Here is a 27,675-nt window from a genome sequence, read left to right as displayed (position 1 = left end):
GGGCGTATGGATACGCCCTATGTCCTTAAGGGGTTAAAGTACCTCAGTATTTCAGTGTTTAATTTATTTTACAAAATTAAATAGGTACATAATGGTAGACAATGGTGAGAGACACCACTAGGTATTGGGTACAGGTCTGACATTCGGGACCACAAGGTTACCAGGCTGCTGGTCATACCAACAAGCTGTGCATGTGTATCCAATGGTTTTCTGCTGAGCAGGGGTCCTGGCTTTCAACCCAACACCGGTTCTCCATTGATGGTCTCAGCTTAGCATGGGCCATCAATATTTATCCCACACATTATGCATAATTCATCTGATCAGTTCTTCCTCATATTCCTGCCTTTACAGATATGTACTAAGTATGAGATGTTTCCAATTGCCGTACATGGGTGCAAACTTTAGTTTAAAACAAAAAGTACCAATAAGTCTGAATAATGTTTCTAAATTCCAAAGTCATTGAATCTTTAAAATACGTCAATGATGTAAATACTACCTTCAACGTTTAGTAAACTAACTAACGCTTTTGTCATTGCAGTCAACATTTTGCTACAAGATTTCACAATACTGTCATATGTGCTGGTGGGAGGCACAGCACTGACGTCTTTTTATTTTAAAATGTTCTTGTACCATCTGTGCCAGCCTGCAGCCAGCTGACAAATTACATCTGATTCACGTGAGCCCTAACATTCTTTCTCTTTCTCAATTGATTCACACTATGACTTCCGACAAAACCAGAGTAGAGAACTAAAGTCTCACACCTTCCCCTTAGGCAAGGGAAGAACCATCCTTGATGTATTCCTGTGTGTTCACCATAACAGCTGACTCGCGCACATGCTATTCTGAAAGCCGAAGTAAGTAAAGTCTTCCTTCAAAGACTAGTTCAAACTGACCATGCAGAACTTTGTATCTCACAGTAGAAGTTTATTCATTCACTATTATTCACCAAGCTGGTCCTAAAAATCATGAAATAGAGCCAACATCAGACATTTCGAAAAGGGATTTTGCAGCTGGTCAGTTACAGAACAAAGGAACTGGTATTGCCTGGTACATGAAAGAAGCATTGTTAGTAACAAAATATCAAACTGTACATCAACAATATAGTATTTAGAAGCTCTGATCTCCAGAGCAGTCCTAGTTCATCTTGTTTTTACTCTACCAAGTAGTACATTTAGGATCATGTACTGTACGATGCTGATCTCCCAACATCCTTGCAATTCATTAGGGATTTGTAGACATATAAGGGTGCGTTCACACTACAGAATTCCCACGGAATTCCACGAGCAGAACTCTGCGACAGACATTTCCGCCGCTGAAATTGTTCCACGCAAAGAAAGAACATGCATAGCTGCCAATGGTGACGGCTTAGTGCCCCGCAGCCCTAGCGCTGAAGCACCCTCGGCAGCGGCCGCCAGGCGGAATCTCCGCTCGCGGAATTCAGCGGGCGGAGATTCTGCATGTGAACGCACCCTAATAAAGAATATGCACACTTTTGCAAACAAGCATTTTAATAATAATAATAATAATAATAATAATAATGATAATAATAATAATAATAATGTCTAAAGTAAAATAAAAATAATCAACTTTGTAAAAAGTGTTCATTTGAAAACACTGCTCTTTTGTGTATATGGAGATCTCCGAGTATTGTTGTATCCTGCAGTTATGGTTTTACTCCTGTCTATCGGCCTCCTTTCCTACTGTAAGCAGGGAGAAGGGATAAAGGCAGTTGGATGTGGCTATAGGTCAGATGGGACTTTTAGGTCTATATCAATGACAAAATGCATAGACGTGCTTGTTAGGTAGAAGCAGCAATGTCAGTGCTGGTATGCATTCAATTTTATGGTGTAAAGACAGGCAGCTCCCCAAGAAACAGACCACAAGAAATGGAGCTTAATTTTTGCCTATTGGGAAGAATAGCATTACCAAAATGACTGCTGTAAAACTTCCCAATAGCTGGCAAGTTTGTAGCAGGAGAGAAGTTTGTCTTTCCTTTCTCACCTTTGTGTCGGGGCCTTTAACAGTAATGCAGTACGGACATGCACTGCAAGATTCAGTCCACTCTGTAGGGCGCTATCACAGTTTACAGCAAGCCAGTCGTCCAACCGTGTGTGTCAGGTATAAGATATTTGAGCTTATGGTGCCTTACAGATTTTCAGAAAGTTATGTTGCCCAACTTACAATACACTGGCTCAGTGGTTAATACTGTTGTCTTGCAGCGCTGGGGTCCTGAGCAGGGGTAAGTCCTGGGGAAAAAGTGTGGGAACTCAACCCAAGATTTCCCCTTAAAGGGGTACTCCGGTGCTTAGACATCTTATCCCCTATCCAAAGGATAGGGGATAAGATGCCTGATCGCTGTAGTCCCGCCGCTGGGGACCCCCGTGATCTTGCACGCGGCACCCCGATTAATATTGTAACTTGAGGGACCACTGTATTTAGACCCACTAAATAGTGTTTATTAAAAACAAAATAAAAATACTGTTTTGTGTATACAGTTCCTATGCATGGAAGGGAACTGAGGATGTAGTGGTACATGGTTCTTTGGGAGCTTCCTTGCTGTCACGCCCCCTCCCATAGAGGGGCTGAGCGTGACGTTACACGGGGGTGGAGGCGTGACGCCACGCGCCGTCGGTCCTGTGGTCGCCGGTAATCAGACCTGGAGCGAACACGCTCCAGGGACTGATTATAAACGGGGTGCCGCGTGCAAGATCACGTGGGTCCTCAGCGGCGGGACTCCCGCGATCAGGCATCTTATCCCCTATCCTTTGGATAGGGGATAAGATGTCTAAGCACCGGAGTACCCCTTTAACGGCTTGTCCTTCTAATGGGGATGGTGTTCCTGCTGTGGAAAAAATGCAGGAACTCAGATCCCACGTGTTCCTGCAGGGCTTGAGCCCTGGTGCTGAGTTCAGATCCCACCAAAGACAACAGTGGTTCCTCCAGGTACTCTGGTTTCATTCCACACTTCAAAAATGACCAGAAACATAAACCAGGGATAGCAAGGAAGCTCCCAAAGAACCATGTACCACTACATCCTCAGTTCCCTTACATGCATAGGAGCTGTATACACAAAACAGTATTTTTATTTTGCTTTTAATAAACATTATTTAGTAAGTCTAAATACAGTGGTCCCTCAAGTTACAATATTAATTGGTTCCAGGACGACCATTGTATGTTGAAACCATTGTATGTTGAGACCATAACTCCATGGAAACCTGGTAATTGGTTCTGAAGCCACCAACATGTCATCCAAAAATAGGCAAAAGTGAGGATTAAAGATAAATAAGTAGATAACTTATATAGATAAAGCAAGATAGTACATATAAAAGTAAGAAAGAGCTGCTGTAAATCACTGTCTATGTCAGTGTTTCCCAACCAGGGTGCCTCCAGCTGTTGCAAAACTACAACTGCCAGCATGCCCAGACAGTAAACACAGTGTCCTAAAAAAAATGGAGCTGCCCTTACCTGGTGTCCAAATGAGCAGCTAACCCTGGCACAGGTAAAGAGTACAGAACATGTAATACCTCCCTGTACTGTAGGGGGCGCTACCAGACAGCCAGTCAGTGCATGCACTTCAGTAATAGAGGGGTTTTACCAGTGAATGTCCATTCTGATTGGTCAGTTCTTCCAGCGATTGACATGTTTCACAGGTCTGGACTGTCTGTACATTGTATGATGAGTCTGGTTTCAAGTTACAATGGTCCAGAAAAGACCATTGTATGTTGAAACTATTGTATGATGAGGCCATTGTAAGTTGAGGGATCACTGTACAACATCTGTAAATTGTGTACCAGGCTATAATGTAATTAAAATAAAGTGTGAAGCTACAGAAACAATATGGCCCAGATTTATTAATCTTTTTTAGGACAGAAACTGTCTGGTATATCCCATAACAACCAATCACATCTCCGCTTTTATATATTAATGAGCTCTGGTAAAATGATAGCTGAGCAGTGATTGGTTGTTATGAGAAATACCAGACAGTTTTTTTCTCAGGCAGATTGATAAAGCTGAGCCTTAGAATTTAGAAAAAGGCAGGTATAGACATATTTGTTTGTAGAACAATACAGTTAAAAAATATCAGTTAACCTGTTGGGGACGAAGGGCATATGTATACGCCCTTGCGTCCTGGTACTTAAAGGACGAAGGGCGTATCCATACACCAGTGGGAGTTTCGGTCCCTGCCATGCGCTGGGCGGGGACCGGACTGGGGTGACTGCTGATATCGATCAGCAGGCAGCCCGTGCAAATGCCCAGGGGGGTCATTAGACCCCCCCCATGTCGGCGATCGGCGCAAATTGCAAGTGAATTAACACTTGCGATTTGCGCCGATTCCGGGTCATTATGGGTCTATGGTGACCCGGAATATAAGGGGGATCGTGGTTGTCTAAGACACCCACGATCCCCCTGAAGGGATAGGAGTGAGGTGGCAGGGGTGCCATCCCTCCTATCCCTGCTATTGGTGGTCTAGACGCGACCACCAATAGCAGATCGGGGGCGGGGGGGCTTTACTTTTGTTTTCCCTGTCCTGCCCACCCACAATAGGCAGGGCAGAACGGGGAAAATGAAGAGGACCGGGCGCCGATGTCCACTTACCCGTCCGGAGGCAGCGGAGTGATGGTGATCGGCGGGCGGCGACGGAGATCTGCAGCGGCGAGGGGCAGAAGAGGACGGCTCCCTGGATGCGACGGAAGCCGGTAAGTTGCCTAGCAACATCTAGAGGGCTACAGTCTGAGACCACTATAGTGGTCTCTAGACTGTAGCCCTCCAGATGTTGCAAAACTACAACTCCCAGCATGCCCAGACAGCTGTTTGCTGTGTGGGCATGCTGGGATTTGTAGTTTTGCAACATCTGGAGGTCCAAAGTTTGGAGATCACTGTTCACTGGCGTAGAATACCCCTATATCCACCCCTATGCAATCCCTAATTTAGTCCTCAAATGCGCATGGCGCTCTCTCACTTCAGAGCCCTGTCGTATTTCAAGGAAACAGTTTAGGGTCACATATGGGGTATTTTCATACTCGGGAGAAATTGCAGTACAAATTTTGGGGGGGCTTTTTCTCCTTTTACCCCTTATGAAAAAGAAAAGTTGGGGTTTACACCAGCCTGTTAGTGTAAAAAAAATATTTTTTACACTAACATGCTGGTGTTGCCCTTTACTTTTTATTTTCACAAGAGGTAAAAGGAAAAAAAGACCCCCAAAATTTGTAAATACCCCATATGTGGGCGTAAAATGCTCTGCGGGCGCACAACAAGGCTCAGGAGTGAGAGAGCACTATGCACATTTGATGCCTAAATTGGTGATTTGCACAGGGGTGGCCGATTTTACAGCGGTTCTGACATAAAAGCAAAAAAATAAATACCCAAATGTGACCCCATTTTGGAAACTACACCCCTCACTTAATGTAATAAGGGGTACACTGAGCCTTTACGCCCCACAGGTGTCTGACAGATTTTTGGAACAGTGGCCAGTGAAAATGAAAAATTTTATTTTTTTGTTTGTACAGCCCACTGTTCCAAAGATCTGTCAAACGCCAGTGGGGTGTAAATGCTCACTGTACCCCTTATTACATTCCGTGAGGTGTGTAGTTTCCAAAATGGGGTCACATGTGGGGGGGGGGTCCACTGTTCTGGCACCACGGGGGGCTTTGTAAATGCACATGGCCCCCGGCTTCCATTCCGAAAAATAATCTCTCTAAAAGCTCAATGGCGCTCCATCTCTTCTGAGCATTGTAGTGCGCTCGCAGAGCACTTGACGTCCAAACATGGGGTATTTCCATACTCTGAAGAAATTGGGTTACAAATTTTGGGGGGCATTTTCTCCTATTACCCCTTGTAAAAAAGTAAAATTTGGGGAAAAAACAGCATTTTAGTGAAAACATTTTTTTTTTCATTTACACATCCAACTTTAACAAAAAGTTGTCAAACACCTGTGGGGTGTTAAGGCTCACCGTACCCCTTGTTACGTTCCTTGAGGGGTGTAGTTTCCATAATAGTGTGCGATGTGGGGGAGGGGTTGCTGTCCTGGCACCATAGGGGCTTCCTAAATGTGACATGCCCCCCAAAAACCATTTCAGAAAAATCCCATTGTTGCTCCTTCCCTTCTGAGCCTGTCTACTGCGCCCGCCGAACACTTGACATACACATATGAGGTATTTTATTACTCAAGAGAAATTGGGTTACACATTTTGAGAACATGAAAACACCTAAAGGGTTAACACACATACTGAATGTCATTTTGAATTCTTTGAGGGGTGCAGTTTTTATAATGGGGTCATTTATGGGGTATTTCTAATATGAAGGCCCTTCAAATCAACTTCAAACCGGAACTGATCCATGAAAAATTCAGATTTTGAAAATTTAGCGAAAAATTGGAAAATTGCTGCTGAACTTTGAAGCCCTCTGATGTCTTCCAAAAGTAAAAACACGTCAATTATATGATGCAAACATAAAGTAGACATATTGTATATGTGGATCAATATATAATTTATTTGGTATGTCTATTTTCCTTACAAGCAGAGAGCTTCAAAGTTAGAAAAATGCAACATTTTCAAATTTTTCATCAAATTTTTGCATTTTTCACCAAGAAATGATGCAAGTATCGACGAAAATTTACCACTAACATAAAGTAGAATATGTCACGAATAAACAATCTCGGAATCAAATTTATAAGTAAAAGCATCCCAGAGTTATTAATGCTTAAAGTGACAGTGGTCAGATTTGCAAAAAATGCTCCCGTCCTTAGGGTCATAATGGGCTCTGTCCCCAAGGGGTTAAAGGGGTATTCCATAAAAAACTTTTTTCATATATATCAACTGGCTCCAGAAAGTTAAACAAATTTGTAAATTACTTCTATTAAAAAATCTTAATCCTTTCAATAATTATCAGCTTGAGTTGTTGTTTTCTGTCTGGCAACAGTGCTCTCTGCTGACATCTCTGCTTGTCTCGGGAACTGCACAGAGTAGAAGAGGTTTTCTATGGGGATTTGCTTCTAAACTGGGCAGTTCCCGAGACAGGTGTCATCAGAGAGCACTTAGACAGAAAAGAGCAACTCAACTTCAGCTGCTCATAAGTACTGAAAGGATTAAGATTTTTTAATAGAAGTAATTTACAAATCTGTTTAACTTTCTGGAGCCAGTTGATATATAAAAAAAGTTTTTTCCTGGATAACCCCTTTAATATGAGGGAGATTCAAGGTGTATGACAGCACATTCCTATTATCGACACCAAGGAAGCCTATAATAATAGAGATATAAATGGTGATGATGGGGTTTTCACAGCCTCATAATTGAGCCCTTAAACCAAAAGATTATCCTATAAGTAAAGTTACTGTTTACATTTACACAGCATTGCCATTGAGGAGTCATAGACGGTCTTTTAGTGCACTATTGCCATGATAATCGTACAGATTACACAGCACCTTTAAGAGCTTTCTACTTAAATTTCATAGTGGGAGTGAGGCTCATTTGACAGCTTGGTTTTTAATTGGGAATTACAACCTACTTATTAGTAGAATGTATTTTCCCTGAAACAGTTTGTTAAAGAGCCAACATGCTGTTGGCTGCTTGAAAAATCCTCCTCCTACATACTGAAATTTGTATATTCCCTTAAATTAAGTGAAACAGTTCTTCTTAAAGGTACTATCCACATATCCAAATAATGCCAGAAATGCAGAGGCGTGTACTAGGGATGTATCTTCCTTATTCAGGTCTAAAAATAAATTCAGTATTCTGCTGGTTTTCTGCTACAGATGTCCAGTGCATTCTGGGAGCTTCGATGACAGTTTCATGGCTACAGCTGATCTATTAGGTCATGTGTCAGACAACATATTGGAGCTCAAAGTATCTTTGTTTCCAGAGGTGACTAGGTTTTAAAATGTGAACTCAACATAAAATAACTCCATATTAACGAAAAAACAATAAAGCAAAGAGTATAGCATACAGTAGAGCAGATTTTCAGTACTTTAACCAGTTAAGGACGCAGGGCGTATGGGTACGCCCTAACGTCCTGGTACTTAAGGATACAGGGCCCCCGTTACCGGAGTTCGAAGCTTGCTCACGAGTTGAGCACGCTTCAAACCCGGTGGGTCCCGGCAGCTATCAGCAGCCAGGACCCAGGGTTAATGCCGGACATCGCTGATCGGGCCGATGCCCAGGATTTATCCTTTAGACGCCGCAATCAAAGCGTCTAAAATGCTGGGTTAACATGTCAGTTAGCTCAGGGCAGCTGATTGGGACAAATGCAGTGAAACTGTGATGTCCTGATCAGCTGAGAGGATGGCAGGAGGGCCCTTACCTGCCTCCTCGACATCCAATCGGTGCTCTGAAGCTGCCAGCCATGGCAGGCTGGAGCAGCAGAGCACCAATAACACTGATTAAAGCTGAGCCAAAGCTCAGCATTGAAAAGTGTATGCAACCAAAAGATTGCATGGTATTGCTCCCTATGGGGACAAAAAAAAAAAGGAAAATGTATATTAAAAAAGTTAATAAATGTGAATAAGCCCCTCCCCTAATAAAAATTTGAATCACCCCCCCCCCAGTTTCCATTTTTTAAATAAAATAATGTAATAAAAAATAAACATAAACATATGTGGTATCACCGCGTGCATAAATATCCAAACTATTAAAATAAAGGTTTACTAAGCTGCACGGTTGATGGCGTTACACATAAAAAAGTCCAAAATTAATACATTACAGGGGTCAGAAGATGACAATTTCAAACATACTAATTTTGGTGCATGTAGTTATAATTATTTTAAGTAGTGAAATAAAATAAAACCTACATAAATTGGTATCATTATAATCGTATTGACCTACAAAATAAAGATAATGTGTAATTTTTACCGAAAATTGCACTGCATAGAAACTGAAGCCCCCAAAAGTTACAAAATGGTGTGTGTTTTTTTTATTTAACCCCACAAATATTTATTTTTTTGGTTCGCTGCAGATTATGTTATAAATTAAGTGATGTCCCTACAAAGTACAATTGGTGATGTTAAAAACAAGCCCTTATATGGGTCTGTAGGTGCAAAATTGAAAGCATTATGATTTTTAGAAGGGGGAAGAAAAACAAAAGTGCAAAAATGAAAATTGGCAGGGTCCTTAAAGGGGTACTCCGGTGGAAAACATTATTTTTTTTTAAATCAACAGAAAGTTAAACAGATTTGTAAATTACTTATATAACAAAAATCTTAATCCTTCCAGTACTTATTAGCTGCTGAAGACTACAGAGGAAATTCTTTTCTTTTTGGAACACAGTGCTCTCAACTGACATCACGAGCACAGTGCTCTCTGCTGACATCTCTGACCATTTTAAGAACTGTCCAGAGTAGGAGAAAACCCCACAGCAAACATATGCTGCTCTGGACTGTTCCTAAAATGGTCAGAGATGTCAGCAGAGAGCACTGTGCTCATGATGTCAGCCGAGTGTTCCAAAAAGAAAATAATTTCCTCTGTAGTATTCAGCAGCTAATAAGTACTGGAAGGATTAAGTTTTTTAATAGAAGTAATTTACAAGTCTGTTTTACTTTCTGGCACCAATTGAGTTAAATAAAAAAAAAGTTTTCCACCGGAGTACCCCTATACGACCTTTACCCCTTAACGACCACGGACGTAAATGTACGTCCTAGTACGGCGGTACTTAGCATCCTATGTATTACCGTGAGCATCGGAGCGGTGCTCGCGTCATACACGGAAGGTTTCAGCTGCTAGCAGCAGCCAAGGACCCGCCGGTAATGGTTGACATCCGCAATTGCGCAGACGTTTGCCATTAACCCCTCAGATGCCGTGATCAGTACAGATCAGTGCACATGTTAAAATAGACGATCGGATCACCCACAGCGCTGCTACAGGAATCCAATCATCTGTGATTGCGGACGGAGGTCCCCTCACCTGCCTCCATCCGTCTCCCGGCGTTTCCTGCTCTGGTCTGAGATTGAGCAGACCAGAGCAGAAGATCACCGATAATACTGATCAGTTCTATGTCCTATGCATAGCACTGAACAGTATTAGCAATCAAAGGATTGCTATAGGTAGTCCCCTATGGGGACATAAAAAGTGTAAAAAAAAGTAGAAAAATTTTAAAAAAATAAAAAGTAAAAAAAAAGTGAAAAATCCCCTCCCCCGGTAAAAATGAAAATTGTCAGTCTTTGCCATTTTACCCCCAAAAAAGCGTAAATTTTTTTAATAAACATATTTGGTATCGCCGCATGCGTAAATGTCCAAACTTTCACAATATAATGTTAATGATCCCGTACGGTGAATAGCGTAAACGTAAAAAAATTTTTAAAAGTCCAAAAATGCAGCTTTATAGTTACATTTTATTCCAAAAATGTATTATCTAAAAGTTTTATATATGCAAATGTGGTATCAATAAAAAGTACAGATGACGGCACAAAAAATAAGCCATCATACCGCCCTATATATGGAAAAATGAAAAAGTTATAGGTGGTCAAAATAGGCTGATTTTAGATTACTGAATTTGTACAAAAAGTTTTAGATTTTTTTTAAGTGGTACAAAAATATAAAAGTATCTAGCCATGGGTATCATTCTAAACATATTGATTCACAGAATAAAGAACACATGACATTTTTACCGTAAAGTGTACAGTGTGAAAACGAAACCCTCCAAAATGTGCAAAATTGTGGTTTTCATTTAAATTTCCTCCCTAAAAAAATATTTTTTTGGGTTCACCGTACATTTTATGGTAAAATGAGAGGTTTCATTACAAAGTACAATTGGTCACGCAAAAAACAAGCCCTTATATGGTTCTGTAGATGGAAATATGAAAGAGTTATGGATTTTAGAAGGCGAGGAGGAAAAAACAAAAACGAAAAAATGTAATTGGCCTGGTCCTTAAGGTTAAAAGGGGCTGTGTCCTTAAGGGGTTAAAGATGTTAAAGTGGTTGAAAAATATTGTTTATTTTTTTCCAAAAACACTCTTGTCTATGATCTGGTATTGCAGTTCATCTCCATTTAAGGAAAGTAGGCAGACAAGAGTGGCACTGTTTCTGGAAAATAACCATGCTGGGGGTAGAGCAGTAGAGAATATGGGGAACTGCCCCTTTTTCTAACAATGTGGTTTCTATATACCCGTAATCTATATTTCTTTATCTTAGCTACACTGAGACCTAATTTAAAAATTGAATTTATCACCATTTTTACTAACTAAATCAAGATGAAACATAATTTTACTTTTATTCTTTTAGAACCGTGGAACGTGCTCTCGAATCACCCAAAGTGCAAGAAATAGTGCAAACATGTTGCACAAAAAACCTGCATAAAGGATGCGGTCTATCGCAAGCCCTTATCCGAAAGGAGAGAGGCCCCCTCGTATTGTTTCCTCGTATTGTAATCCTGACTAGGATGAAAATAGGATTACTGCTGAGAAGTGATCTCTACACAACTCTTGTGAAGCTCACCGGTCAGTGCAAAAACTGTGAAATGTTAGGATTTTTAAATATATATGGAAAATAAGAAACAAAATCACTTTTTTTTTTAAACATTTAACATGACTTGATGTTGATGTAAACAATAGGTCATTTGGATTTACAATATATCCCCCTTTAAAGGAGTAGTCCAGTGGTGACCCAGTGGTGAACAACTTATCCCCTATCCTAAGGATAGGGGATAAGTTACAGATCGCGGGGGGTTCGACCGCTGGGGCCCCCTGTGATCTCCTGTACGGAGCCCCGACAGACCGCGGGAAGGGGGCGTGTCGACCTCCGCACGAAGTGGCGGCCGAGACGCCCCCTCAATACAACTCTATGGCAGAGCCGAAGCGCTGCCTTCGGCAATCTCCGGCTCTGCCATAGAGATGTATTGAGGGGGCGTGTCGGCCGCCACTTTGTGCGGGGGTCGACACCCGCTATCTGGCCGGAGAGCCTGGCCCCCGTACAGAGAGATTGCCGGGGGCCCCAGCGGTCGGACCCCCCGCGATCTCAAACTTATCCCCTATCCTTAGGATAGGTGATAAGTTTTTCACCACTGGACAACCCCTTTAAGGCTAGGTTCATCCAGCATAAAATGAAAACGAAAAAACACATGTAAAATAGGTATAAAAAGCTACAGTTTTTTTTTATTTAATAAGTGTTGTATTAAAGGGGTTATCCAGGAATAGAAAAACTGAGCTAACTTCTTTTAACCCCTTAAAGGGGCACTCCACCCCTAGACATCTTATCCCCTATCCAAAGGATAGGGGATAAGATGTCTGATCGCGGGGGTCCCGCCGCTGGGGACCCCCGCAATATAGCATGCGGCACCCACCTGTTTCTTGTCCGGAAGCGCTGGAGGGTCTGGGTGGCGACCACGGGAACGGAAGTCTGTGACGTCATGACTCCGCCCCCGTGTGACTCTTACCTTTTAAAAATCATAACCCTTTCAATTTTCCACCTAAAAATCCTTATTATAGCTTATTTTTTGCGCCAACAAACTCTACTTTGCAGTGACATTAGTCATTTTACCCAAAAATCCATGGCGAAGTGGAAAAAAAATCATTGTGCGACAAAATTTAAGAAAAAATGCCATTTTGTTAAATTTGGGGGCTTCCGTTTCTACACAGTACATTTTTCGGTAACAATGACACCTTATCTTTATTCTGTAGGTCCATACGGTTAAAATGATACCCTACTTATATAGGTTTGATTTTGTCGTACTTCTGGAAAAAATCATAACTACATGCAGGAAAATTTATACATTTAAAAATGTCCTCTTCTGACCCCTATAACTTTTTAATTTTTCCGTGTACGGGGCAGTTTGAGGGCTAATTTTTGTGCCATGATCTGACGTTTTATCGGTACCATTTTTGTTTTGATCTGACTTTTTGATCGCTTTTTATTCATTTTTAATGGTATAAAAAGTGACCAAAAATACTCTATTTTGGACTTTGGAATTTTTTTCGTGTACGCCATTGACTGTGCGATATTTAATGCGATATATTTTTATATTTCGGACATTTACGCACGCGGCAATACCAAATATGTTTATTTTTATTTACACAGTTTTTTTAATGGGAAAATGGGGGTGATTCAAACTTTTATTAGGGAAGGGGTTAAATCACATTTATTTAAACTTTTTAAAACTTTTTTCACTTTCACTTCAGACGCGGTGGTCAACTTTGATCGCCGCGTCTGAAGGGTTAATACAGGGCATCACTGCGATTCTGGCTAACAGCTGATTGGCAGGTTGCTGGGTGTTGGTACCTTGCCGATATGATATTGATGGCCTATCCTAAGGACGGCTGTCATGCCCTTTCCCATAGACTTGCAGTGAGGGGGCAGAGCGTGACGGCACACGGGGGCGCAGTCGTGTCGCCACGCTACACACTCGGAGCCTCCAGCGCTTTCACAAAGGTGGGTGCGCAATGACAGATTGCAAGGGTCTCCAACGGCGGGACCCCCGCGATCATACATCTTATCCCCTATCCTTTGGATAGGGGATAAGAAGCATTAGGGCCGGAGTACCCCTTTAATTTAAAAAAGATTAGGGTATGACTTTTCTCTTTATAGTATAATGACTACAATATACATATGGTGTATTTATGTCCATGTGCTGCTTTGTCATTTCACGCAGGAAACATAAATAATAAATAAAAAAAGTCCAGAAGAGGGAAGCCACCATGACCCGAGCACAAATGTATTGTTTTACCATCAACCGTAATGTAATTTCACATTGGTAGATTCATTTATTTATGTCATAAACAACTGGAAAGGAAGCAGTCATATCCGAAAATAAAACCACTTTGTAATATTTGTGGTTGGATATTAGGTGTCAGTCCTAGCCAGTTCTTATTTCCTGAATATAATTGTCACCAGCAGGAAAAGTCCTTCATTATGTAATGCTTTGCATGTTACGACTAATGTTACTACTAGGATTATATTTACAGCCCGTCTGTCGATCTGTAATTTATAATCAATCTTACAATTCTAAACTTAAAACCTTCACTTACAAATAGCATTTTCTTCTCACTAGAGCTTTTACCAAGCAGTGACGTCGCTAGGGGGGGCAGAGGGGGCCATGGCCCCCCCTAGATCAGGCCGTGCCCCCCCTTGGGCCCCCCCAATTTAAAATTAATAGGGATGTCCCGATACATTGATGGCTCCGCCCCCAGCACAGGAGAGGACAGGCCGAGAGGTGACAGGTCACACAGCAGAGCGGCCGCTTCATGTGAGGTGAGTGATGTCCTGTGTCCTCCCTCTCTCCCTCTGATCAGCAGTATAAGGCTGGGTTCACACTACGTTTTGTCCCATACGGGAGCGCATACGGCAGGGGGGAGCTAAAAGCTCGCACTCCCGTATGTGACCGTATGCGCTCCCGTATGTCATTCATTTCAATGAGCCGACCGGAGTGAAACGTTCGGTCCGGTCGGCTCATTTTTGCGCCGTATGCGCTTTTACAACCGGACCTAAAACCGTGGTTGACCACAGTTTTAGGTCCGGTTGTAAAAGCGCATACGGCGCAAAAATGAGCCGACCGGACCGAACGTTTCACTCCGGTCGGCTCATTGAAATGAATGACATACGGGAGCGCATACGGTGACATACGGGAGCGCGAGCTTTTAGCTCCCCCCTGCCGTATGCGCTCCCGTATGGGACAAAACGTAGTGTGGACCCAGCCTAACCCGGGGCTGAGTAATGTGTATGATAGCAGTCCAGAGGGTCACCAACAGGCCACATTATCACAAACATTTTTGGGAAAAATCGCGGCAAAAATTGCGCGCTTTTACCGCGCTTTTTCGTAAATTGCGGTAAAACAGCGCAATTTTTGACGCGATTTTTCCATAAATTGTTCTGGTAATGTGGCCTGTTGGTGACCTGTGGACACTGGAGGAGGGAAAATGACCCCTCTGGAAGGACAACATGTGAACACATTAACCCCTCATTAACCCCTCAAGGGTACATTCACATGTACAGGATCTGCTGCATATTTTTGCTGCATGTTTTGTGCAGCTGATTTTGCAACCCATTAGCTTCAATAGGTAGCAAAATCAGCTGCAGAAAATATACAGCAGATCCTGTACATCTGAACGTACCCTAAGGGCTAATTCAGGGGTGGATCCACAGTGTATTTTATGCTGCAGATCCACCGACAATGGACCCTACAGTGCTGCCTCTATCTGTGCCTGATCATAATGGCAATCCTCCGCTACGAGCAGACACACTTTGATGTGTATACTCGCGCACATCATGGCCGCTCCTGCTCTCTGAGTTAGGCCGAGAGCAGGCGCTATGTGTGCATTGTTGGGGATCCGCAGCGTAAAATATGCAGGGGATCCCTCCGTGTAAATGAGCCCTAAGGACGCAAGGCGTATGTGTACGCACGGTTCTTGCTCCCACTGTGTTGTATAAATCATTAGCTAGAACCCTCGGCTAATGCCAGACATCACCAATCAGGCTGATGTCCGACATTAACACTTTAGATGCCGCTATCAAAGTTGATGGTAGTGTCCAAAAGTTTTAACGCCTTAAGGTCCGAGCGTTTTTCCATTTTTGCACTTTTGTTTTTTTCCTCCTTACCTTTTAAAAATCATAACCCTTTCAATTTTGCACCTAAAAGTCCATATGATAGCTTATTTTTGCGCCACCAATTCTACTTTATAATGACATCAGTCATTTACCCAAAAATCTATGGCAAAAACGGAAAAAAAAATATGTGCCCCCCCTAAATTTGAATGCTGGAGACGCCACTGTTACCAAGTCCAGACACCTTATAATATTATTAGGTTTTATCTGCATGCTGCCAGATGATGGTCATATTTACTGCTGGGAATGTTACTGGTCATAGTTCTCTTTGGGAAAGTTTATGGGGGAATTTATAAAACCTTATGCAAAGGATCAGATGAGCAATCCGACTGTTTATTTTTTATTTTTCACAGGGCAACTGCCCTACTGATTCTGTGCACAAGGCTTGATACATCTCCCCCTATAAGCTGTTCTCCCTACATACAGATATAGGTGAGAAACTCAAACTAGCCATACACATTAAATAGCTATAAATCAAAAGCTATCTTTCCCAATCCCACCATACACCTGCACGGTCGACCAACCACATTTCTGTTCTGAACAGGAAGAAGGGGAAAAGCCACATTTTCTTTATACAGAAAAAGAGTTAATGCATCTATATGAAGTACAGGGTGGGCCATTTATATGGATACACCTTCATAAAATGGGAATGGTTGGTGATATTAACTTCCTGTTTGTGGCACATAAGTATATGTGAGGGGGCGAAATTTTTCAAGATGGGTGGTGACCATGGCGGCCATTATGAATCCAACTTTAGTTTTTTCAATAGGAAGAGGGTCATGTGACACATCAAACTTATTGGGAATTTCACAAGAAAAACAATGATGTGCTTGGTTTTAACGTAACTTTATTCTTTCATGAGTTATTTACAAGTTTCTGACCACTTATAAAATGTGTTCAATGTGCTGCCCATTGTGTTGGATTGTCAATGCAACCCTCTTCTCCCACTCTTCACACACTAATAGCAACACCGCAGGAGAAATGCTAGCACAGGCTTCCAGTATCCGTAGTCTCAGGTGCTGCAGAATGGGCAAAACAAAATTTGGAACAGGACCCTCAGTTTACGCAGAAGATTTTATTTAGTGATGAGGAAAACTTTTATGTGAATTGTGAAGTTAACAAACAAAACCACCGCTATTGGTCTGACACTAACCCACATTGGATAGATCGCTCCAAGACTGTTGGAACACAAAAATTGATGGTATGGTTTGGTATATGGGGTACAAAGATAGTGGGGCCATTCTTCATCAATGGAAACCTCAAGGCCACTGGATATGTGAAATTGCTACATGATGATGTGTTTCCCTCTTTATGCACTGAAGCTGGCACGTTCCTTGAGTTTTTCCAGCAAGATGGTGCACCACCACATTATGGGTGTCAGGTCCGAGCATTCCTAGATGAACAGTTTCCTGGAAAGTGGATTGGTCATCGTAGGCCAGTTGAATGGCCCCCAAGGTCTCCTGATCTGACCCCCTTAGACTTTTATCTTTGGGGTCATCTGAAGGCAATTGTCTATGCTGTGAAGATAAGAGATGTGCAGCACCTGAAACTACAGATACTGGAAGCCTGTGCTAGCATTTCTCCTGCAGTGTTGCTATTAGTGTGTGAAGAGTGGGAGAAGAGGGTTGCATTGACAATCCAACTCAATGGGCAGTACATTGAACACATCTTATAAGTGGTCAGAAACTTGTAAATAACTCATGAAAGAATAAAGTTACGTTAAAACCAAGCACATCATTGTTTTTCTTGTGAAATTCCAAATAAGTTTGATGTGTTACATGACCCTCTTCCTATTGAAAAAACTAAAGTTGGATTCAAAATGGCCAACTTCAAAATGGCCGCCATGGTCACCACCCATCTTGAAAAGTTTCCCCCCTCACATATACTAATGTGCCACAAACAGGAAGTTAATATCACCAACCATTCTCATTTTATTAAGGTGCATCCATGTAAATGGCCCACCCTGTATATTCAAAATTGCCCTAATTAATATAGTATGAATAGATTGAGGGTAATGGGTAATCCAGTGAAAAGCCTTTGTTTAATGATATTCCCAGACTTAACAAACCATTATTTATCTCCCAAGCTCACCTCCAGTATCTCTGCTCCCAGCTCTGGTGCAATCCTCTCACTGGCCTTAGTGGTGTCCTGCCTCAGCCAGGCCCCAGCGCCATTGAGCCCCAGCACCAGTTTTCTTCCTGGTGCTCGGGCCCAATATATCACATTGCTGCTCAGCCAATCACTGACTGAGGCGGGACACTTTCACTTTTGCTTAAATGATCTGTATTAATTGTTGTTTAATAGTGTATATGAGGTCACCTGACAGGCTAGTTAGCTATCTGCACCTAATAGGAAGCCCCATGTATTGAAGGGGCCCAAAGCTCCCTGAGAATAAGCCTATGACACATCTGAAGTGTCAATAAGGGAGGACCACATGAATGATCATGCAGCTCTTTGGGGTAAACATCCATCAGCCGCCCATACCTATGTCACAGAAAATTGTGTGACAAACAGCCAATGATTTCTTTAGTAGGTCAAAACAACCCAATTTCGCCCCACAGCTCCAGGGAACTTGTTATTTAATATTATGTTTTTTTGTCCTATGTTTTATGCCATTGTATGTTGTTTATCTTGTATAAAGTGTAGAATGTCTTTAACGGAAAGGTTGCAGAGGTGTCATGTGATCACTATGGCAAATTAGAGTCTCCGACCGTAAGCCCCCTGGTCTGTCTGGACAAGGAGTAGTCAATTCTAGTTGGGGTACAGAAGGAGAAGGAGCTAAGTCTTGTCCTGGGCAAGAAGGAGAGGGGATTGCAAGCATCCCACTGTCCAGGTAAAGTCAATGAAAGTCCAGTTGTGGGGAAAAGAGCCAGAGAGCCGAAAGGGCCCCATAGCGCGAGTCAAGAATAGTGAGAGTGGCGTTCCTTGCGCCACTCCAGTCCATAAGTCAAAGTCCACCCCTGGCGGTAAACAATTCCGTGGGTGCATTGTGAAGTACCCCAAGACTGTTTTAGTTGCTTCCAAAGCCACAACAAAGTCAAGTCATAACAGCTGCACTCTAACTACCAGTCCCAGGGTGCCCAGTGATCTAAAGTGACTCTCTTTGCAACTTTATAGAAAGTTTTGCACTACCAAAGTTGGCCGTTATATTGCATGGACTTTAACATCTGCATGCAAGTACTTTCAGTAAAAGTGGTTTAAAGGGATACTCCGGTGAAAAATACATATATTTTTTAAAATCAACTGGTGCCAGAAAGTTAAACAGATTAGTAAATTACTTCTATTTAAAAATCTTAACCCTTCCAGTACTTATCAGCTGCTGTATGCTCCACAGGAAGTTGTTTTCTTTTTTAATTGCTTTTCTGTCTGACCACAGTGCTCTCTGCTGACACCTCTATCCATGTCCGGAACTGTCCAGAGCCAGATAGGTTTGCTAAGGGGATTTGCTCCTGCTCTGGACAGTTCCTTACATGGACAGAGGTGCCAGCAGAGAGCACTGTGGTCAGACAGAAAAGAAATTCAAAAAGAAAACAACTTCCTGTGGAGCATACAGCAGCTGATAAGTACTTGAAGGATTAAGATTTTCAAATAGAAGTCATTTACAAATCTGTTTAAAGGGGTACTCCGGTGAAAACCTTTCTTCTTTTAAATCAACTGGCGGCAGAAAGGCAAACATATTTGTAAATTACTTCTATTAAAAAAATCTTAATCCTTCCAGTACTTATTAGCTGCTGAATGCTACAGAGAAAATTATTTTTGGAACACTGATGACATCACGAGCACAGTGCTCTCTGCTGATATCTCTGTCCATTTTAGCAACCATGCATAGGAGATGTATGCTAAGGGCAGCATGGTGGCTCAGTGGTTAGCACTGCTGCCCTGCAGTGCTGGGGACTTGGGTTCAAATCCCACTAAGGACAACAATAAATAAAGTGTTATTATAATAACGTCAGCAGAGAGAACTGTGCTCATGATGTCATCAGAGAGAGAGCATTCCAAAAAGAAAATAATTTCCTCTGTAGTTTTCAGCAGCTAATAAGTACAGGAAGAATTAAGATTTTTTAATAGAAGTAATTTACAAATATGTTTAACTTTCTGGCACCAGTTGATTTAAAAGAAAAAATGTTTTCACCGGAGTACCCCTTTAACTTTCTGGCACCAGTTAATTTAAAATATATATATAATTTTCACTGGAGTACCCCTTTAAGTAACCCTACTTATGCTTGGATGTGGAGGTTAACGCTACCCTGCTGTTACAAATCTCTGTTTGTCCATCACACTATCCCTGCAGTACATATTACATGCCAACACCCCATTAGCCACCACAGTAGTTGCATCCCTCCCGATGGCCTGAGGACGCACTTTATGTCTTCAGTCACTAGGTCATCCTATATGTGGTGAACACATACACGATGATGTCACTCATGCTATAAGTGTGCATCTTGAAGGAAGAGAAACTCCAGACTTCAAGCATTCATTTTTGTAATGGGGAACCTACCTACCAAGGCATTTCTACAGGAGGAACCTACCTACTGGGGGCCATCTTAAGGGAGAAACTACTTACAGGGGCTATTTGGGGGGGAAACTTTTTACTGGTAGCACCTTACTAATGTGGGAAATTACATACTGTGGGGACCTGTCTATCTACCAACATACCTAGGGGAGACATACCTACCCCTTACCCCAACCCACTTACCTACCCACTTTACTGCAAGGAACACCAAGGGGGTGTTTTATGCTATTTGGGACACTATAAATGAAGGAAAGGTAAGTAGGTTGCCTGTTTTTCTTTTTATATAGTAGCAGTGCAGTGATAATATGTGCTCATGGTGTGGTGGAATTTTTGTGTTTTCTAACCCCCCTAGAGCAAATCCTACGTATGCTCATACTTGATAGTACAATTCTCAGAATGCATCACTCCCCCTCAGCCCTCCATTACAGTTCCACATGCAGTGCAGAACATTTCAGTATACAGCGGACTATTTCTTTTCAGTAAGTAAATTCGCTGTATTCACTCCGTCTTCTTATCTGCCTGTGGCATTGTTCAGCACAAAGTAAAATGCTTCAAACCCACCTGATTCTTCCCTAAATGTCCTAATATAGGTGTACAGTGGGGCAGGGACGGACACAGACAGCAGAGGGCCCCTGTGCAAAGAATGTGCCTGCCCCCCCCCCCCCCCCCCAGCACTGTGGCCTCCACTTACCCCGCGCGTGTAGTGTCGCCACTTGCCTTGTCCACCACAGGTGGATGGAACGGCTCCAGGGGTGGGCTCCGGGTGGCCCCTGTCCCTCTCAGTGTGCGGCCCAGGCCCAGTGAGTACTCCCCGGGGTCAGCCTGACCCGTATCTAGCTGGGAGGCAGAGGGCAGTGCTCTCCTTTACATTCGCACCCCTGGACTTAGCATGACACCCCTTGGCACCCCCTGGTTCCTTGGCTTCTTATCCTTAGTGATAGAAGTGACTTACAGGCAGGGCCAGACTGGGACCAAAAATAGGCCCAGGCATTTTAAAATAAACAGCCCATTTTTATGGTGGAGGTCTGACTCATGGGACCCCCACCAATCACCTTGGTTCAAGTGGCTCCCCAGATGTTGGAAAGCTGCAACTCCCATAATGTCTGAAGTGACTACAGCTCTGATGGGACAGTTAGGAAAATACACAATGATATCACTGACCTGAGTGACGTCTTCTCTGTTGTCTTTACTTTTCTTCTTCATCTGGTCCAGACACCAGGATTTCTTCCATCTTCTCTGCAGAGTCTGACACCTGGACATCATTGGTTCCTTAATTTGTCAGTAGATCCTCATCCTCTGTATGATGACAATAATCATTATAACCTTGCCAAATACTGTACCCTGAATATAATACTGCCAAACACTGTACCCCCTGAATACTGCCAACCACTGTACCCCTGAATATAATACTGCCAACCACTGTACCCCTGAATATAATACTGCCAACCACTGTATCCCTGAATATAATACTGCCAACCACTGTACCCCTGAATATAATACTGCCAAATACTGTACCCTGAATATAATACTGCCAACCACTGTACCCCCTGAATACTGCCAACCACTGTACCCCTGAATATAATACTGCCAATCACTGTACCCCTGAATATAATACTGCCAAATACTGTACCCCTGAATATAATACTGCCAACCACTGTACCCCTGAATATAATACTGCCAACCACTGTACACCTGAATATAATACTGCCAAATACTGTACCCCTGAATATAATACTGCCACACACTGTACCCCTGAATATAATACTGCCAAATACTGTACCCCTGAATATAATACTGCCAAATACTGTACCCCTGAATATAATACTGCCACACACTGTACTCTATTAATATAATACTGCCAACCACTATACACCACTGAATCAACCCATACACCCCACGCACTCCATCCTCAGTCTCCTCATCACCCCATACACCCCACGCACCCCATCCTCAGTCTCCTCATCACCCCATACACCTCACGCACCCCATCCTCAGTCTCCTCATCACCCCATACACCCCACACAACCCATCCTCAGTCTAATCATCACCCCCATACACCCCACGCACCCCATCCTCAGTCTAATCATCACCCCCATACACCCCACGCACCCCATCCTCAGTCTCATCACACCATACACCCCACACAACCCATCCTCGGTCTTCTCATCACCCCCATACACCCCCCACACTCCATCCTTGGTCTCCTCATCACCCCATGCACTCCATCCTCAGTCTCCTCATCACCCCCATATACCCCATCCTCAGTCTCCTCATCCCCCCATACACCCCACGGACCCCATCCTCAGTGTCATCACCCCCATACACCCCACGCACCTCATCTTCAGTCTCATCACCCCATACACCCCACACAACCCATCCTCGGTCTCCTCATCACCCCATACACCCCATCCTCAGTTTCCTCATCATCCCATACACCCCACGCACCCCATCCTCAGTCTCCTTATCACCCCATACACCCCACGTACCCCATCCTCAGTCTCCTCATCACCCCATACACCCCACACACTCCATCCTCAGTCTCCTCATCACCCAATACACCCCACGCACCCCATCCTCAGTCTCCTCATCACCCCATACACCCCACACACTCCATCCTCAGTCTCCTCATCACCCATTACACCCCACGCACCCCATCCTCAGTCTCCTCATCACCCCCATATACTCCATCCTCAGTCTCCTCATCCCCCCATACACCCCACGCACCCCATCCTCAGTCTCCTCATCACCCCATACACCCCACGCACCCCGTCCTCAGTCTCCTCATCACCCCATACACCCCACGCACCCCATCCTCAGTCTTCCCATCACCCTAAACACCCCACACACTCCATCCTCAGTCTCCTTATCACCCCATACACCCCACGCACCCCGTCCTCAGTCTCCTCATCACCCCATACACTCCACGCACCCCGTCCTCAGTCTCCTCATCACCCCATACACACCACGCACCCCGTCCTTGGTCTCCCCATCACCCCATACACCCCACACACTCCATCCTCAGTCTCCTCATCACCCCATACACCCCACGCACCCCATCCTCAGTCTCCTCATCACCCCATACACCCCATGCACTCCATCCTCAGTCTCCTCATCACCCCATACACCGCAGCATCAGTCTCCTCTTCTCCCCATGCACTCCATCCTCAGTCTCCTCATCACCCCATACACCCCACGCACCCCATCCTCAGTCTCCTCATCACCCCATACACCCCACGCACCCCATCCTCAGTCTCCTCATCACCCCATACACCCCACGCACCCCATCCTCAGTCTCCTCATCACCCCATACACCCCACGCACTCCATCCTCAGTCTCCTCATCACCCCACACACCCCATGCACTCCATCCTCAGTCTCCTCATCACCCCATGCACTCCACACACTCCATCCTCAGTCTCCTCATCACCCCCATACACCCCATGCACCCCATCCTCAGTCTCCTCATTACCCCCATACACCCCATCCTCAGTCTCCTCATCACCCCATACACCCCATGCACTCCATCCTCAGTCTCCTCATCACCCCATGCACTCCACACGCTGGGCCGTTCCTACCATCGGACCCAGTGCACAGGGCCACCATCAGGGGGTAAACCCATACACTTGTATGGGGCCCGGAGCTTCAGGGAGGCCCGGACGTCCCTGTACTTTTTTTTTTCCGGCTAGTCAGTGAGTGACTGCGACTGTCACTCACTGACTCCTGGCTGGGAACCTGTCAGAACTATGACCGGGCCTCATAGTCTGGGGGGTCCGCAGGACTATGATGCCCGCTCTTTCTAGGGCGCAGGCCCCTTAAGAAGTACGGCAGGGCCGGACAGGCCAGGGGCTGATGGGAGTCGACGTGCCTCGCGCAGGCACGCACGTCTACTCCAGTCACCTGACCTGTCCCGGCGCGATCTCCAGTCCAGCAGCCTCCCGACGGATCCTCCCCGTGCAGTGGAACACTGTGACAGGAGCAGCAGCTGCACCGAACCCCGGCAGGGTAAGTGAACGGGGGGGGGGGGGGGGTTATGGGTTGGATGGGGGCTATGTTGTTTGCAGACTACAATGGTGATGAGAGGTGCAGGGGAACAGGTGCTTGGGGTGTTATAGGGGTGATGAGAGGGGGGTTATGGGGGGTAACGAGAGGTGCAGGGGGGTGTTATAGGGGTGATGAGAGGGGGGGTTATGGGGGTGATGAGAGGTGCAGGGGGTGTTATAGGGGTGATTAGAGGGGGGTTATGGGGGTGATGAGAGATGCAGGGGGGTTATGGGGGTGATCAAAGATGCAGGGGGGGTTATGGGGGTGATGAGAGATGCAGGGGGGGTTATGGGGGTGATGAGAGATGCAGGGGGGTTATGGGGGTGATGAGAGGGGGGTTATGGGGGTGATGAGAGATGCAGGGGGGTTATGGGGTGATGAGAGATGCAGGGGGGGTTATGGGGGTGATGAGAGATGCAGGGGGGTTATGGGAGTGATGAGAGGTGCAGGGGGTGTTATGGGGGTGATGAGAGATGCAGGGGGGTTATGGGGGTGATGAGAGATGCAGGGAGGGTTATGGGGGTGATGAGAGATGCAGGGGGGGTTATGGGGGTGATGAGAGATGCAGGGGGGGTTATGGGGGTGATGAGAGATGCAGGGGGTTATGGGGGTGATGAGAGGGGGTTTATGGGGGTGATGAGAGATGCAGGGGGGTTATGGGAGTGATGAGAGATGCAGGGGGGTTATGGGGGTGATGAGAGATGCAGGGGGGTTATGGGAGTGATGAGAGGTGCAGGGGGTGTTATGGGGGTGATGAGAGGTGCAGGGGGGTTATGGGAGTGATGAGAGGTGCAGGGGGTGTTATGGGGGTGATGAGAGATGCAGGGGGGTTATGGGGGTGATGAGAGATGCAGGGGGGGTTATTGGGGTGATGAGAGATGCAGGGGGGGTTATGGGGGTGATGAGAGATGCAGGGGGGTTATGGGGGTGATGAGAGATGCAGGGGGTTATGGGGGTGATGAGAGGGGGGTTATGGGGGTGATGAGAGATGCAGGGGGGTTATGGGAGTGATGAGAGATGCAGGGGGGTTATGGGGGTGATGAGAGATGCAGGGGGGTTATGGGGGTGATGAGAGATGCAGGGGGGGTTATGGGGGTGATGAGAGATGCAGGGGGGGTTATGGGGGTGATGAGAGATGCAGGGGGGTTATGGGGGTGATGAGAGGGGGGGTTATGGGGGTGATGAGAGATGCAGGGGGGTTATGGGGGTGATGAGAGATGCAGGGGGGGTTATGGGGGTGATGAGAGATTTAGGGGGGGTTATGGGGGTGATGAGAGATGCAGGGGGGTTATGGGAGTGATGAGAGGTGCAGGAGGTGTTATGGGGGTGATGAGAGATGCAGGGGGGTTATGGGGGTGATGAGAGATGCAGGGGGGGTTATGGGGGTGATGAGAGATGCAGGGGGGGTTATGGGGGTGATGAGAGATGCAGGGGGGGTTATGGGGGTGATGAGAGATGCAGGGGGGTTATGGGGGTGATGAGAGGGGGGTTATGGGGGTGATGAGAGATGCAGGGGGGGTTATGGGAGTGATGAGAGATGCAGGGGGGTTATGGGGGTGATGAGAGATGCAGGGGGGTTATGGGAGTGATGAGAGGTGCAGGGGGTGTTATGGGGGTGATGAGAGGTGCAGGGGGGTTATGGGAGTGATGAGAGGTGCAGGGGGTGTTATGGGGGTGATGAGAGATGCAGGGGGGTTATGGGGGTGATGAGAGATGCAGGGGGGGGGTTATGGGGGTGATGAGAGATGCAGGGGGGGTTATGGGGGTGATGAGAGATGCAGGGGGGGTTATGGGGGTGATGAGAGATGCAGGGGGTTATGGGGGTGATGAGAGGGGGGTTATGGGGGTGATGAGAGATGCAGGGGGGGTTATGGGAGTGATGAGAGATGCAGGGGGTTATGGGGGTGATGAGAGATGCAGGGGGGTTATGGGAGTGATGAGAGGTGCAGGGGGTGTTATGGGGGTGATGAGAGGTGCAGGGGGTGTTATGGGGGTGATGAGAGGGGGGTGTTATGGGGTGATGAGAGGTGCAGGGGGGGTTATGGGGGTGATGAGAGATGCAGGGGGGGTTATGGGGGTGATGAGAGATGCAGGGGGGTTATGGGGGTGATGAGAGGGGGGTTATGGGGGTGATGAGAGATGCAGGGGGGGTTATGGGAGTGATGAGAGATGCAGGGGGGTTATGGGGGTGATGAGAGATGCAGGGGGGTTATGGGAGTGATGAGAGGTGCAGGGGGTGTTATGGGGGTGATGAGAGGTGCAGGGGGGTTATGGGAGTGATGAGAGGTGCAGGGGGTGTTATGGGGGTGATGAGAGATGCAGGGGGGTTATGGGGGTGATGAGAGATGCAGGGGGGGTTATGGGGGTGATGAGAGATGCAGGGGGGTTATGGGGGTGATGAGAGATGCAGGGGGAGTTATGGGGGTGATGAGAGATGCAGGGGGTTATGGGGGTGATGAGAGGGGGGTTATGGGGGTGATGAGAGATGCAGGGGGGGTTATGGGAGTGATGAGAGATGCAGGGGGTTATGGGGGTGATGAGAGATGCAGGGGGGTTATGGGAGTGATGAGAGGTGCAGGGGGTGTTATGGGGGTGATGAGAGGTGCAGGGGGTGTTATGGGGGTGATGAGAGGGGGGGTGTTATGGGGTGATGAGAGGTGCAGGGGGGGTTATGGGGGTGATAAGAGGTGCAGGAGGGTGTTATGGGGGTGAAGAGAGGTGCAGGGGGGTGTTATGGGGGTGGTGAGAGATGCAGGGGGGGTTATAGTAGTGATGAGGAGAGGTGCAGGGGGATTATAGTAGTGATGAGGAGAGGTGTGGGGGGGTTATAGTAGTGATCAGGAGAGGTGTGGGGGGTTATAGTAGTGATGAAGAGAGGTGCGGGGGGTTATAGTAGTGATGAGGAGAGGTGCGGGGGTTATAGTATTGATAAGGAGAGGTGCGGGGGGTTATAATAGTGATGAGGAGAGGTGCGGGGGGGTTATAGTAGTGATGAGGAGTGGTGTGGGGGGTTATAGTAGTGATGAGGAGAGGTGCGGGGGGTTATAGTAGTGATGAGGAGAGGTGCGGGGGTTATAGTAGTGATAAGGAGAGGTGTGGGGGGTTATAATAGTGATGAGGAGAGGTGCGGGGGGGTTATAGTAGTGATGAGGAGAGGTGCCTGGGGGGGTTATAGTAGTGATGAGGAGAGGTGCGGGGGGGTTATAGTAGTGATGAGAGGTGCCTGGGGGGGTTATAGTAGTGATGAGGAGAGGTGCGGGGGGGTTATAGTAGTGATGAGGAGAGGTGTGGGGGGTTATAGTAGTGATGAGGAGAGGTGCAGGGGGTTATTGTAGCGATGAGGCGAGGTGCGGGGGTGGTTATAGTAGTGTTGAGGAGAGGTTTGGCAGGGGTTATGGGGGTGATGAGGAATGATGAGGACACAGAGGATAAGAGGTATTATATTTAGTGGGTATAGTGTGTGGCAGGATTATATTTAGTGGGTACAGTGTATAGCAGTATTATATTCAGGGTACAGTGTGTGGCAGGATTATATTTAGTGAGTACAGTGTATAGCAGTATTATATTCAGGGTACAGTATATAGCAGTATTATATTCAGAGTAC

The 27,675-nt window shown here is 45.5% G+C and overlaps 1 long non-coding RNA gene across 1 annotated transcript in view; it reads left to right on the top strand.

Annotated features, from left to right (window-relative positions):
* The first annotated feature begins 719 nt into the window (after positions 1-719).
* LOC130357958 (uncharacterized) overlaps positions 720-27,675 on the top strand; it is a 42,855-nt gene continuing 15,899 nt past the window's right edge. Inside the window, exons 1-2 of the long non-coding RNA XR_008889340.1 lie at positions 720-854; positions 11,208-11,422. This is a non-coding gene — a long non-coding RNA (uncharacterized LOC130357958). The remainder of the gene's footprint in view (positions 855-11,207; positions 11,423-27,675) is intronic.

Source organism: Hyla sarda, chromosome 2 (assembly GCF_029499605.1).
Source record: "Hyla sarda isolate aHylSar1 chromosome 2, aHylSar1.hap1, whole genome shotgun sequence".
NCBI classification, from domain to species: Eukaryota; Metazoa; Chordata; class Amphibia; order Anura; family Hylidae; genus Hyla; species Hyla sarda.
Note: the sequence above shows the minus strand (reverse complement) of the source record. Positions and strands in the feature narration are given on the sequence as shown.